The sequence below is a fragment of the Triticum aestivum genome, chromosome 4A (assembly GCF_018294505.1).
Source record: "Triticum aestivum cultivar Chinese Spring chromosome 4A, IWGSC CS RefSeq v2.1, whole genome shotgun sequence".
Classification (NCBI taxonomy): domain Eukaryota; kingdom Viridiplantae; phylum Streptophyta; class Magnoliopsida; order Poales; family Poaceae; genus Triticum; species Triticum aestivum.
In genome coordinates, this window is record NC_057803.1 from 625758521 (window position 1) to 625773052 (window position 14532).

Genomic DNA, 14532 nt, shown 5'->3' on the forward strand with positions numbered 1-14532 from the left:
CTAAAGCAAATAATTTAACAACACAAAGGTGCAGTGGCCTCCGAAGGCAATAATGGACACATGCATGTCTTTGAGAAAGAAATATAAAACAGTGTAGAGAATTATTTTAACAATACCTCGTGGTAGCTTCTCTATTTTAGTTTGCTTGATGTCCTGAGTGTGGAGATTGGACAGATTCTTAATAGAATCTGAGAGTGATTTGACCTTAGTGCGTCCTAAGCCGATGTAACATAGACTGAACAGATCCCTATCAATGCTGGCACTTCAGTGACTTGAGAATCTTGAAGCTCGAGAACTGTATGGTAGCTGGAGTCACCCAAAATTGAAGATAGCACAATTGGAGAGAATGAAATTACTCCCATTGACACAAAAGTTCGAAGGTGTGGAGGTTTATCTTTCACCGCAGTTTCATGATTTCTCTCTTTCCATCCACATAATGACAGCCGACGAACATTTTTTTCTTTTGCGGGTGACGAACATTCTTATCCAGCTATGTCATTTCGCTGTAGCCAAATCTCTCTTCTATTGCAACAGAAATTGCCAGTTCACGAACAATATCATGCATCTTGCAGGTTCCAACCCTACGAAGCTCATCATTCTCCAAAATTTCAAGCATATTGCGGTGGATCAATTCCATGAGATTTCCCTCAGCCACCAGCTTTGCTGTGTTATTTCCTTTATTCACCACAAACCCTTCTGCAACCCACAGTCGCACAAGGCTGTCACGTGACATGGGGTAGCCTTCCGGGAACAGACTGCAGTACAATAAGCAGTTTTTGAGGTCTCCTGATAGGTCATGGTAGCTCAGAGTTAAGATTGCTCGGACAAAAACATTGGTTGATAAGATGGTCCGAAATTGATTGTACGCTTGCTTCCATATGTTTAATCCTTGTCTCAAAGATAACATTCTGCCAATGGTAACAATTGCGAGCGGCAGCCGATGACACCTGTCAACTATAGAACTAACATCTTTCTCAAGCTCCTCGGGGCACATGTTTTTTTTTTTAAAAAAAGAAGGATGACCCCCGGCCTCTGCATCTAGAAGATGCATACGGTCACTTTATTGATTATTCTCGAGGACCTTATAAAGTATTACAACAATGTGCCTAAATCCACCATCTTGGCAACATATGCCGCTACTCCTATCCAAAATGATGTAGGGATGCTAACTGGGCCACTCACCTAAGCCTAACATCAAAAGCCGGAAGCCGAAACACATTCGGAAGCCCCAGCCGAGCCACATACCGGGTCTGGGGCACAATCCGGTCAGACGCACTCGTGTGTCGTCGCCGCCATCTTTCACAGGTCCGTCTTCAGATCATATTGAGGCTTCTACCTTGTCTGGCCACTCTGCAATCGACGTCACCATGACGCCAGACAGCAACCTCCTCCTGCGCGAGTCCATCTTCGTGCATCGGACGCCGAGCCTCCACAGCGCCATGCCGCCGATATCCGCCGCCATCAATGTGTGAGATGAAGCACCGCTCCACCATCCCCCCAGCCAGCACTTACTCCAAAACGATGCCCCCAAGAGTGACAGCGATAAAACGCCATCATCGTCTGATCCGGAAGACCCAGATCTAGGGTTTCCCCCGGAGCATCCCGAGTCTGATGACGCAGACTGCAACGACGATGCCTCGACAAGGGAACGACATCTAAGACGCCGCCATCGTCCGCCATGATCGTAGTCGGCGCGATTTTCATCGGCAGTTGCTCCACCAGACGTGCGCCGTCGACGTCGCTAGTCCCTTCAACCGGAGCAAACTCCAAAACAATGCCCTAAAAAGGGACTACGACGCAAGAGCGCCGCCATCGCTCGATCCCAAGGAGATCTAGGGTTTTCCCCGGAGTTGTGCGCGCTGTCAAGGGCCAGACAAGGGTAGAATCCCGCGGATCTACCCAGCTGCCGACGAGTCGCACCCACCATCGTGCCGACGGCAGAGCAGCGATCAATCCGGCCGCGCCGCCGCCAGGCCTCCTGCCGCGGGGAAGCGAAGTCGCCGTGGCGTCCGGCCCGCCCGCCACGCTCCGGCCCGGGGGCGCCGGCCCGCGCCAGCCCCACCCGAGCGAGAGGGCCCGAGTCCCCGCCGCCGCCGGCGACGACAAGGCTTCGCCTGGCCGCGCCCTTGGGCGGCGGCGAGGGAGGAGGAGTGGGGGAGGTCCGGCCGGCGGGATCTGGGGGCCTTCCGGTCGCCCACGCGGGGGGGGGGGGGGGGGGGCTCGGGAAGGGGGGGAGGGGGGGAACACGGAGATAATTCGGAGGGTTTGGGCTTTCTGTGTATGCCAACGCCTCCTCGGGGCACATGTGGCCCTTCTTGTTATAAAAAGCCCTTCTGCAGAAGAGGTCATAACAATCCGACTTCCTTCGAGATTCTGGAAAGCATCGTGTATTTGGAAGCATATACCCCTTGGTCCCAGACATCATCCAGTACAATCAAATATTTTCCAACTGTCCCCTGTATTTCCTTTTTCAAGTCACGCGTGTCCATTTTGTCAATGTCTGCTGGCAATGGTTGTTCAATGTATCCAATCTGCAGTAGTAGGTCTCATCAGGGCATCAACAGTGTGACTCTGTGACACGACGATCCATGCATGTGCAGGGAAGTTTATCTTTTCACGTTCATAAACTTTTGAAACCAGGGTAGATTTTCCTAATTAACCCACCCACGCCTAATACTGTTATCACGGTGCTCTCTGGCTCTTTGGAGTACAGCCATCTGGTCAGCAATATCCTGTTGTTTTCAATTCCTACTAGATCTCCATCTTTCACAAGTTCTGGGAAGATGTCTTGGGACTACTGCCTTTCCATCTCAGTAAGTGGGTTAGCGACAAGTTGGGAGGGCTGCAACCACTGGTTTTCCATCTGTATAGCTAGTTGAATCTCCTTCTCTACCTCGGCTATATCATCTGCAATTTCGTTGACAACTATGACATAACGTGTTCCTCTGATGAAGAGTTTCTTCAGGAACCCTTCTTCTAGAAGCTGATGAACATTGTATGAGACTATGAGTATTTACTATTTATCCATTACATCTTCAACATGGTACGCCACCTTGTGGACCTCACCAATCCAACTATTCACAACTTTGTCTGTCAGGTATAACATGCCTATCTCATCATGGCCAGTTGATACCTTATTTTCTCAACTTTATCAAGGAATTCCTTCAGATTAGTAACTTCTTGAGATATCTTAGCTATGATCTCCTTGGAGGCTGTATCTCCCAAAATGGCACCAATCTTGATGATAGCGAGGAATACGGCCTCAGGCACATTTGCTGCACAATAAAGACAAGGAAGATATTACATGGTAGAATACTAACAAATTTCATCAAAATATAATGGCCCCACTTACACGGATGCTAAGGTAATCAATTCTGGACGATTGACTTTTGTAGATTAATTATCTAGTCAAGATTGGTTTTCTGGAAGAATTGTTTCATTAAAAATGGATTTCTGGTTTGTACAAAATACATTTTCCTAGAGTGCAAAATTCCCCTAGCTACAGTGCAGTGCAATAACTGACACAATGCCAGTGGATAGCGGGAAGCAACAGGACTTGATCTTGATGATTGTATCGCACGAACTAGCAGAAGAGATCGATGAATTCAGATGGAAGAAGAGTTAGTAATGTCTCGTGGTAGGAGAGATCGACCACCTAATGAACTGGCGATAAACTACATGAACCGGCATGAAGTATGACCACCTGTATCATTATCATGAGCGAGCCACTATTTCTAAATGCAAGAAGCAACCAGATTGGGAAGACGACAATTTAAGCTGAATTAGCATCTCTCAACAAAAGAGAGATGTTTGGCTGGATCAGGGTGTGTCTGATCTTTCTAGTCAGAGTCAGGGGAGCGGATTGCGGGGCCGTGATAGGGATGATCCTGGCCGTCCGATCACGGTTGGTGGTGCCCGCACCGCATGAGTAGGAGTACACACGACACGAACGAACGACTTGTGGCGCGGTAGGTGGAAGGCGCCAAACCTGTCAGCTTTGCGTGTATACTATAATACTCCGGTCTAGTGCCCCCTTGCTGGTGGCCCTACATGCTAAGTTTTTACACGTGCCTACGAGGCAATCTTCAGCCATGTGTTACAACTTTTTTTAGAACCATGTGTTAGAATTTAGAACTGTTGTGTTCAGGTAAAGAAGTAATGTTATCGATTTATACAAATCGTCTTATCCATTTTGCTGTGGACCGGCGTAACCAGCATCAGCTGGCAATTGCGGATGATTTGCATGACAACTTACGTTTGCCGAGGATGACAAGTTTAGTTAGGCCCTGTTTGGTTACAAGGACTAGACTAGAAAAAGTCTTTTTTAGTCTCTATGTAACCCTGTTTGGTTACAGGGACTAGACTAGACTAGACTAGAAAAAGTCTTTTTTAGTCCCTATGTAACCAAACAGAAGAGACTTTTTTTAGAGACTAGAAAAAGACTATTGAAGGGTCTTTTTTTTAGTCCCTGGGACTAAAAAAAGTCTAATCCCTTGCAACCAAACACCCCCTTAGAGCATCTTCAACGTTGACCCGTAAATTTCCTCCCGCATTTGTTCACAGACAGAGGGACCAATCCACAAACACGGATGCGGAAGCCGGCCATCTAACGTTATCCACATACATTTCAAGCCGGGTTTTAACAAATCGGACGAAATTTATCAAACGCGATGAAATTCATCAAAGTTCGAATAGAAAATATCACAAATCATCTATACATAGCATGCATAAAAAATTAGTACAACAGTTCAAATTTAACAAGTTTTTCATGAACGGATCATCTCGTCCCACAGATACTGCCCCTTCAGCTTCATCCAACAGTGTATGTTATGACCTTCCCTCTATCATGTGATACATCACGGCATCGCGTACTCAATGTGTAGAGCAAGATTGAGTGAATAAATGATTCAATTAACAAGTTGAACCAAAAGAAGCAAAACTTACGATCTCCTCTGTTGCCGCGCGCAATGGCCAGCTTGCCTCCAGTCGAGCAATCACGTCACAAAACTTGGTGACGATAGTCTGGATGGCGTACCATCGATATGATAACGACTTCACATTGCGATCGTAGATGATGTGCATATTGTAGGGCGTAATGTGCTTTCGTGCGTGAAATGAATCGTGCACGCGCTACCAGAAGAGCCCCCTTCTACTCCTACCTACGAAATCCACGGGTACGGCCAACCTCGCATCACACAACAACTCATCCTCCATGGTCAAGTACCCGCCATCCTTCATGCTCTAGAAAAACGACATGGCTTTCAAAAGTAAGCTCAATGGCATTTGATCGGACACCTGTCGGGTGTGGTGTCCACCATGGACGTCGTCGACAGGGGGGCAGAGTGTACCTGGTTGCGGATGGGTCCTAGGTGGATAGCGTCGTCATAAAAGGCAAGTGGGCGCGTCGGTGCTAGTTGCAGACGTCCAACAATGCATCTGTGGCGGTCGGAGAGGTACAACAGTGGCATTGAAGGGTGCAGATGTAAAGCAAGGGGAAGGGAAGATTGAAAGAGAATGGGACCGTGAGGCGGGGTTTTAATGGGCCGGGGGTGTGGGAGTCCTACGTGGTTGATGTCCAGACTCCCACAAAGCCCCCCAACTTTGTTTCCAATTTACGGGAAAAGTGCGTCTGGACCAGTCGGCGGACCGATACAAACCCACGTTGAATGGAAAAACACGTCCAAACCATGCGGTCCGGACATATGCGGGCGGTTTGAGGGTCCGTGTTGGAGATGCCCTTAGCAAGCATAGTTGATGCATCTAGTTCATTTTTTTGCCATAATTTGCCATGCTTCCTAACCTTTTTTTAAATATGCTTCCTAACCAAATTTGTAATCCTTGTGGCAATATAGATTGCCATAAAAAACATTCATCTTGCCATTCTAGGGAATGTCAACACAATAAGAGCATCTACAGTCGGGCGCCCCAAACACCCTTCAAACGTCCGGGCGCCCCAAAACATCTGGCGCTAGGTGTGCCATCAATGCCTCAATGAAGGCAGTGCGCCCGTCTGGCGTCCAAACGCGGTGGCGGACACACAACCCCTCTGTTGGCGCGCCGAGGTCATGGACGCACCATGGCTGTCGTTAGACGCAAATATGGTGTGGCGTGCCCGCCGTGCGAGGCAGCGGGCGTGGGATGAGGCGGGTAGTCAGAATCCCAACTCGACTCCTATAGAATCCTATGACTTCACGACCATACGGAAGCATGTCGATCCAAGTCTCACTCTGAATCCAGGTCAGGTAGAATCCATGTTGAGTCACGATCCAATAATAGAATCACGTACAAAACTTTAGAATCATGACTATGTAATGGAGTATGTCCGATTCTACTAATTAATCTAAACCATTTGTCTAGTTGTAGTAGAATGGTATGCCATCATCCAAACTCTTTCTGACATACCTCATGGCCCTTTATTCTCCTCCCAAACCCAAATGCTCAGCCACTGACACCTTTGATCTGGCTATGAGAAACCCTAGATCAAACTGAGGATCAGGCTTGTCAACGGACAGAATTGGCATGAAAAGAAGGATGCATCAAGATTGATCAGAGAAGGAGATCAAGGCATCAACATTGATCAGAGAAGGAGATCAAGACCCTTCAAGGTTTAGCACTGCAGGTCAGCTATACAAGTGATCGGCTATTCACATACTTTAAAAAATCCTCCTACGTAAATTTTGTACGTTGAAGATTTAAATGTTATATATATTTCCCTCCCATATGTGTTTCATACATGCAAGCTAGCATATATGTGTACGTTTTTTGCTCTATATTTTGTGTTAAACTCTATAGAATACATATAAATTTCTGACGTGGATACAAAATATCTTATTTGGGTAAATCTAATAGAATCCTCGATTTCATGACTCGATTCTGTTTAAGAAAAATCGATTCGACTCCAAATCCCAACTCTGACTACCTTGGCGGCAGCCCTCGCGGTGATGGATGTTGGTGAGGCAGAGTCTCGTTCTCTGGCGCCCCATAGGGTCAGATCCCGAAATTTTATGAAAGCAGCGTCAGGTCTTGCTCAACTTTCGCCAAAGGATCAAAACAACGAATTTTGACACCAGGCGTGACCCATTTGACACAGCTAGCCCTGCGCTGCATCTGCAGGACAAGGCAACTGCTTCATCCGCTGGATCTGCACGCGCTCCGGCCATCACTGGTTTAAGACTGCGCATACTACACATGATTGATCAGGGGGGTGCTTGATTATGGTGCCAGATGCCAAATACGTAGTCGTTGGATGGATGATCATTGGTGGGGTCTCTCATGATGAAACCAAAAAGTAAGAGTTTAAATATATTTTTTTCAAAAAAATCAGCCTCCATGGAGGCAGGTTTTTTGAAAAATTCAACAAAAATCATGATTTTACATTTCAAAAAATTCTTAAAAAATACAGACATACATGAAGGCATAACACACACATGTGTAAATTTTCAGGACGAAATAAGTTGAAATGAGGGTTGTGCCAAAAAGACAAATATGCGACTTTTCAACATATGATACTATTCATCCCAGTCCATGAATTTGTTCTTTTTGCATAGATCGGATCTCAAGGTATTCCATTTTGAAATTGTACACACATATACATACATCACATCCTTATGTACTTATACAAAAAATTCGGATTTTTTTAACCCAAAAAGTATGAATTTTGAAGAAAAAAAACCTCAAAAAGCCGGCCTCCAAAATGCCGTTCTCCTGGTTATTGCTCATCATCTGAGCAGGCAACTCTGTCATAGTCTTTACATCACAGCTTCAATCTCTTGAAATAAGCGGACAGTGACAGTGAAAAATCAACACACATAGCACCCACATGGCCGGCGAGAGGCAACAAACCCCGGTCTGGTCATCACATCACTCACTCGGAGCGAGCGAGCGAGTGACTGGCATGCAGAGTTATGCACGCAACAGCCGACACGTCCATGTCCAACCCAGTAACCGCTGGCAAGTGGCAACTGGCAACCTTGGTGGACCGCGCGTTGATCCTTTCCATGCGATGTGCGATGGTTCGGGACAGCAAACTGATCGCGCAGAGGACCCAAAGATGCTCTGGAACGTGACAACTTTCTTTATGTGCTCCTTCTACTTACCCATTTGGACACTTGTAACTGGACGGCCCGGCCGAAAGTTAATTTGGTTGGGTGTTTGGCCGTCTTCGTACTTACCAAAGCATCAAAACAGCTTATCCTAAAAAAAACAAATCTAATTGTCGCATACAAATTATATATCCCAAAACATAAATGAACGAACCTGCTGCAATCTTAATACGCTGGAACCAAAGGTTGGCATGAAGAAGAAACTCAATGCTTAACTAGTTTATAACTTCAGGCAACTAACTGAACGCTTTTAATTTCATAATCCAGCTACATTTTCCCCCAGGATATACTACTATACAAGGAGCTGGAGCTAGACAACCAAGAGACCAACAAAAACTCAAAACCATAATGGATAAGGTAATTTAGTGACCATCATCTATCTGGTGAGACTAACAAACAAATCAGAGCTACTCCCTCTGTAAACTGATATAAGAGCGTTTATAGATCACTAAAGTAGTAATCTAAACGCTTTTATATTTCTTTACAAAGGGAGAAATTTACAAGAACAAAGACCGCTTCGTTAGGACCTAAAAATAACCAGGCAACGGCATGTCATCATCCCAGAGCTCTTTGAATTCACTCATCAAAAAGCCTTCATCCGTCTCCATCGACTCCTCAAGCATACTTTCCTCCACAAGCTGTCACATTATTAGCAACAAAGAATTACGTAAGCATCCCATTAAGAAAATAGAGCAAAACTCTCATTTCCCTTCTTTCAACCCCAGGAACTACCTCCACCACGCGGGGTTTCTGAGGTGGCTTTGGAAATAAACTCCACGCCATCCAAAACTACTGTGCAATAGCCTCCAGTTTTGATAGTTGTGGGTCCAATTTGTCTGGTTTTACAGTTGAGGGGTAAACTATAACTCTGGCAGAAAAGCATGCCTTTTTTTTGCGAGTAAAAGAGCTTTATTGCTAACTAATCAGGCATACAATCACGATACAACATGTTTGTTAGGAATACTGGAATGCAATTAAGCCATAAGCATCTCCTCCTAACATTTGTCGCCTGCTTCGCAGATAAGTGAGCCGCCTCATTAGCGCCTCTTCGTACGAATATTAGCCTAAAACTCTCAAAGTGTGCACTCAACTCTTTGTTCTCATGAAGAACACCGGCAATCTCAGCACGATCAAAATCTTCTGTCTCCCACAGCTTTATGATTGCTTGAGCGTCGCTCTCGACGACAACTCTACGGAAGTCTCTCTCCAGGGCCATTCGCACCCCATCCCGAATCGCTTCCGCTTCCATTGCCATCGAGCTTGCTGCAAACTCATACCAGAGGGCCTGTGCACGTAGGAGAGTGCCAAAACTATCACTGATCACCAGGCCGGAAGATCCTTGATTGGTATTCTCATCAAAGGAGGCATCAACATTCACCTTGACCACTCCATTTTCAGGTGGTGACTATTTAGCTTTCACCTTCGGCGCCTTAACTATGGTTTCTTTTCCTGCCATAACCAAATCCATCTGTATCAGTAACCCATGCCTAATTTTGAGCCGAAACATAATGCCTAATTGTTCAGCATCACCCTAAAACTTTTGTATTAGTGCTAAAAGGGCGGGAAAACATAATGCTACCTGGGATTCCTGCATTTTTGTTACGACAGTCACAATCCTCTGATACTGGTCCCGGGCTTCGGGGTACTGAACCATGGACTTCACTCTGGCAAGAGCTCTCTGCAGTCTTTCTTCAGTTTGCTTCCGTCCTTGCAAGAAGTTATAATCATCCTCTGCAGGTTTAACTGGGATTACATCGACACTGCTGCTACTAGTGCTGCTGCCTGTTGCACCTTCTGTAGACCGAAACCCGCGTAACCCAGCTCCTCGCCGCCTCCATCGCAATATAACCTTCTCCACTATCCCGACAGACCAAATTATTTTGCGATAATGCTTTCTCACTTGGTGACCTCGCACATGAGCCTAGCCAGTACACAATATAGCATCGTTGAGAAAATTTGTTCATTATAATAATAGCATCAGAAGAAGAGATACTTGACAAAGCATTATACTACTGTTAAAACATCATGGTATGATATCCTGTCCTAGACACTAGATTAGTCGAAGAAAAATATATATAGCTCATGTTTCACTCTTTACCTTTACATAAATTTGTGAATGATATGGTCATAGTTGATTTTAGTATTGCAAAATTCAGTAGAAAAAAATATGAAGTGTGTTCGCGTACTCATTCAGTATTAATCTGGAGCGTTCAGAATTGAAACAAAATCATTTGATTAATTGTCATACACTTCATATACATACCTGGATCTCGACAATTCGCTATCTAATAATCAGAAATTCTTTTCTTCCCTTCCATCCACGGAATTTATTTTGTATTCGAGTTGCAGCAGCATGCATGGGATCGAATTGTCCTGGTTTAGATGGTTTATAAGACAAGAGTGACATGGCACGTTCATCTGATATCACAACATTGTCATCCTCATACTGAACTGCTTGCTTTCTCTGGAAGGACTGCACCCTGAAAACTTTATATATCCGAGCAGCAGCATGGACAGCATTCCGCACAGCACCTAGTGAATCTCCAATCGATCCAGCCTGAAGACCTTGACCTGCCGACGGTGAGGCAATTCTTCCGGTAACATCTCCAAGACCAGGTAGACCAGATATCTCTGATGCATTGCTCCCCATGACTTCCTCCAGGTTGAGGGTTTGAAGATAGCTTGTTAAAGAAAACTCTGCCAGGAAACCAGAAATTCCCTTGTGCCCATTGAACGACGCAAGATCAGCTGGTGTGCGTCCTGAAGGGAAATCAGGCCTTGGATCTGTCAAAGCTCTAGGAGCCGCACCTAATGCTATAAGAGCAACAACTGTCCGCTCTCTGCAGAACATGGCAAACAAGTTTAGTACTACATATATATGTATGTACAAACGAAAAACTATCATCCTCAGAAGAACTTACCTGCCACAAAATGCTGCCCAGTGCAGTGCAGTCCATCCATGAACATCTCTGGAATTTATGCTTACACCAGCAGTTATTGTTGGCCTTATCACCCAATCATATCCTAGAGCAGCTGCCAGATGAAGAACGCCCTGCCCTTCCTCATCTAACACACTGGGAACTTTGCCACCACCTCCTGCTTTATGGAGAAGCCAGATATGCAGCTTTTCTTTGATACCGCTTTCAACAAACTGATCCTGCCTATCATCAGGGGCTAGCTGATTATCATCAACCAACTTTAGCAATTCAGACCACAGATCATTGTTTGTCATCAATGAGGTTATCTTCTTGTTCAAATCAATCAACTCCTTTGTGGGGTTAGATAGAGCTGCCTGGAGCTCGTCTTGCTCATCTTGTCCCAAAGACAATAATTCATCAAGACACGCCTGGAGATATATTTTGTTTGTACCACCATGTGGACTTGGAGCATCCATGTATTGAGAATCACTTGGTCGATATTCAAACTCTCGTACTTCACTGCAGGCTAACCTGTTGGAGCAAGTCACATAAAAAGGGACCCTGCCAGGTTTGTGCGGGGGAGAATAACACCTGAGAGTCCCGTCTGCTAAAATATCTGCTGGAACTTCGACTTCTCCAAACATACACGACCACTTGAGCTTTATATCTTTGTCAGAAGTTAGGAATCTACCAGTAACAAGAACCTGCAGGACACAAGAAATTTTGTAAGCAGTTAAAGAACACTAATTCACTCAGACACCAGGACAGTTCTATTTCGTATGGCACTCCTAAGACTTTCAAGCTTTAGAAGCGTAAAGGATAAGTGTAAGAAGACATACCCTAGTCTTTGAACCTGCATATGTCCAGCTTGGAAAAAATTGAGTTATACTAAACAGCTGATCTTGTGCCACCCTTGGGTCCAGAGTAAACCAATCCAACTGATCACGCCTCGATGCTCCAATGATATTGTCAGCATCTTCACTGTTCCAGTACAATCCAGAACTGGACTTAACTTGGGAATCATCTACTTCAGCAAATTCTTTGCTCATCCATCTAGTAAAACTATCACTTTTCTTACAGCTGTCCTTCAGGATAACAGAAAGATTAGATGACTGAGTTTTCAGGACGGGGAAATTAATGGCTTCCTCCAAACGTTTATTGTTTTGTTCAAAACTGTCCATTGTAGCAAATGTACTATCAGTAGCACTTGGAAGCTGAAATTCAGTAGTTGTGCCATCAATAGCACTTGGAAGCTGAAGAAATTCAGTAGTCGCACCATCATTAGCACTTGGAAACTGAAATTCAGTAGTTTCACAAGTGAGTACCGTAACCAAATTGAAGTCGGACAATAATAGTATATATTTTAGGGGGAAGACAATAATAGTATAATATCAGTAGCATGGAAGTTAAGCAGATGCAATTAATCACAGTGTGCAAAATAACATACAAGATAAGTCTGCTGGGATGGCAAGAACCAGCAAGGAAATCATCTTTTAAACAATGTAATAGGTGTTAAGGAGTATTAGTATTGGTCTAGGAGTCCTTATTAGTCTATGTTTAGTTTCCTTGCACCTCAAGTCATGTGTAATATATATATGCCCCTTGGGCCTTCAATAAAGATAAGTTGCTTTCCTAACATGGTATTAGAGCCTAGGTTTAGGTCTCCGGACGCCGCAACTCGTCCTTGCGATCCACTATTTTTTTTCTCGATCGATCTGTTTTTCTCTGGATCGATCTCGTCTTCCATGGCACCACCAGCCCCGCGATCCGCCTGGCGCCTTGACTGCTCGCCCAGCTGCTTCGGCGTGGGCACCTCGTGGGCCGCTACCTGCCCCTGGATCGATGGTGGCTGCCTCAGATCGGGACCATCGCCTCCTGTGCGCTCGGCTGGGGCGCTCGGCTGGAAGCACCTCCAGGAAGGCTCCGCTCCACGTGCAGGCCCGCCCGTACAGCTCCAGCATCCTGCGTGTTGCTCTCCTGCAGCTGCAGGCTTCTGTCCGCACACGTTTGCCTGCAGCTGGATCTCATCTTGGCCAACGCTGCTGCTTCCTGTCGACCGCATGTGCCCCTGCTGGCTGGCTGCTGCTCTGCTCCCGCACGTCCATCTGCGTGCTGCTGTTGTTCCGCTGCCCTTTGCTGCTCTACTCAGCTGATGCGTTCTGCTAGCCTACTTGCTAGTTGATGCGTTCCTGCTAGCCTATTTGCTAGCTGCTGTTGCTGATCTTTTAGTCATTGCATTAGTCTGGCATGTGCTTTTTCTATATTTTTCGCTGCGTCCACCAAATTCGTTGATATTTTGTGTTTTCTCATGTCATGTGAGTCCACCATACCTATGTCTGTCAGCCTTTTTCTGGTCATTGTCCTCTCTATAGGATTTCTGTGGCCTCTCTTTGCATTGTTGATCTAAGCCCATTCCCTTGCCGCCGAGCTTCTTTCGCCGTTGGTTTTCATGGGCCATGATTCTTTAAGCAATGCTTTATTCTCTCGATGGACCATCTTCTTTCGACAACCCATCTTCTCTTGATACTTCTTTTGTATCTTCTATCGATGCGGTGTCTTCCTCTGATGTGCCATCTCTTCATTATCCCCTTTGGCGACTCGACAGGTTTTGAAGACTCTTCATGCTACGACGACACTCTCAAGATACGGATTTGGATTATCATTTTTTTTAGTATTACACTTCTTCAAATGCAATGCTATTGCATACGCTTTGCATTTGAGGGGGGGTGTTAAGGAGTATTAGTATTGGTCTAGGAGTCCTTATTAGTCTATGTTTAGTTTCCTTGCACCTCAAGTCATGTGTAATATATATATGCCCCTTGGGCCTTCAATAAAGATAAGTTGCTTTCCTAACAATAGGAAACACTATTACTACGACTAATCAAAGAAAATAAATACACGCCATCCTGAAAAAATAACTATAACTTGTTATGGATCGGAGGGAGTATGCAAGCATAAACGCACAATATTCTAACAAACATGGAGTCCAATTTCTTAACCCTTTTAGTTAATTTCACTCCAAGTTATGCACTTATTTTACATTTTTATCCTGTAATCAACAGCATTATTAACAATTTCTGACAAGGCTACCTAATCAAGGATCGATCACTTAACGTATCACAACGCTGAAACAGTTTCTTATGTACAATTGCCTAATTCCTGGTTTATCATAAGAATCAAACTCATCAACCACCAGGGCTAGTAACAATCAAATCAGTGCTCCTTATAGGCGGTATAGCAACTATGATCCCGAACTAAAACTACAAGTGTGATTACTAATGTAGTATCACAAAAGGAACAGTATATGAAGACCATTCATGTCATCGAAGCAACATAATTTACATGGAGCACCTAAGGTGCTGTCCAGACATAAGGATAAGGTAAACAAGTAGCTAACAGCGTTGCAACCATAGAAGGATTAGGTGTAACCTTGACTTCGAGATAATGTACAAGGGCAATGTGCATATAGTCCCTGCAAAAGCAAAGGTAGGATAGCTTAAATACAAATGTAG

At 45.0% G+C, this 14532-nt stretch overlaps 2 pseudogenes; both read right to left on the minus strand.

The window, feature by feature from the left end:
• On the minus strand, positions 1-9318 carry LOC123084129 (disease resistance protein RPM1-like; annotated as a pseudogene).
• LOC123087724 (uncharacterized) overlaps positions 8314-14532 on the minus strand; it is a 21217-nt pseudogene continuing 14998 nt past the window's right edge.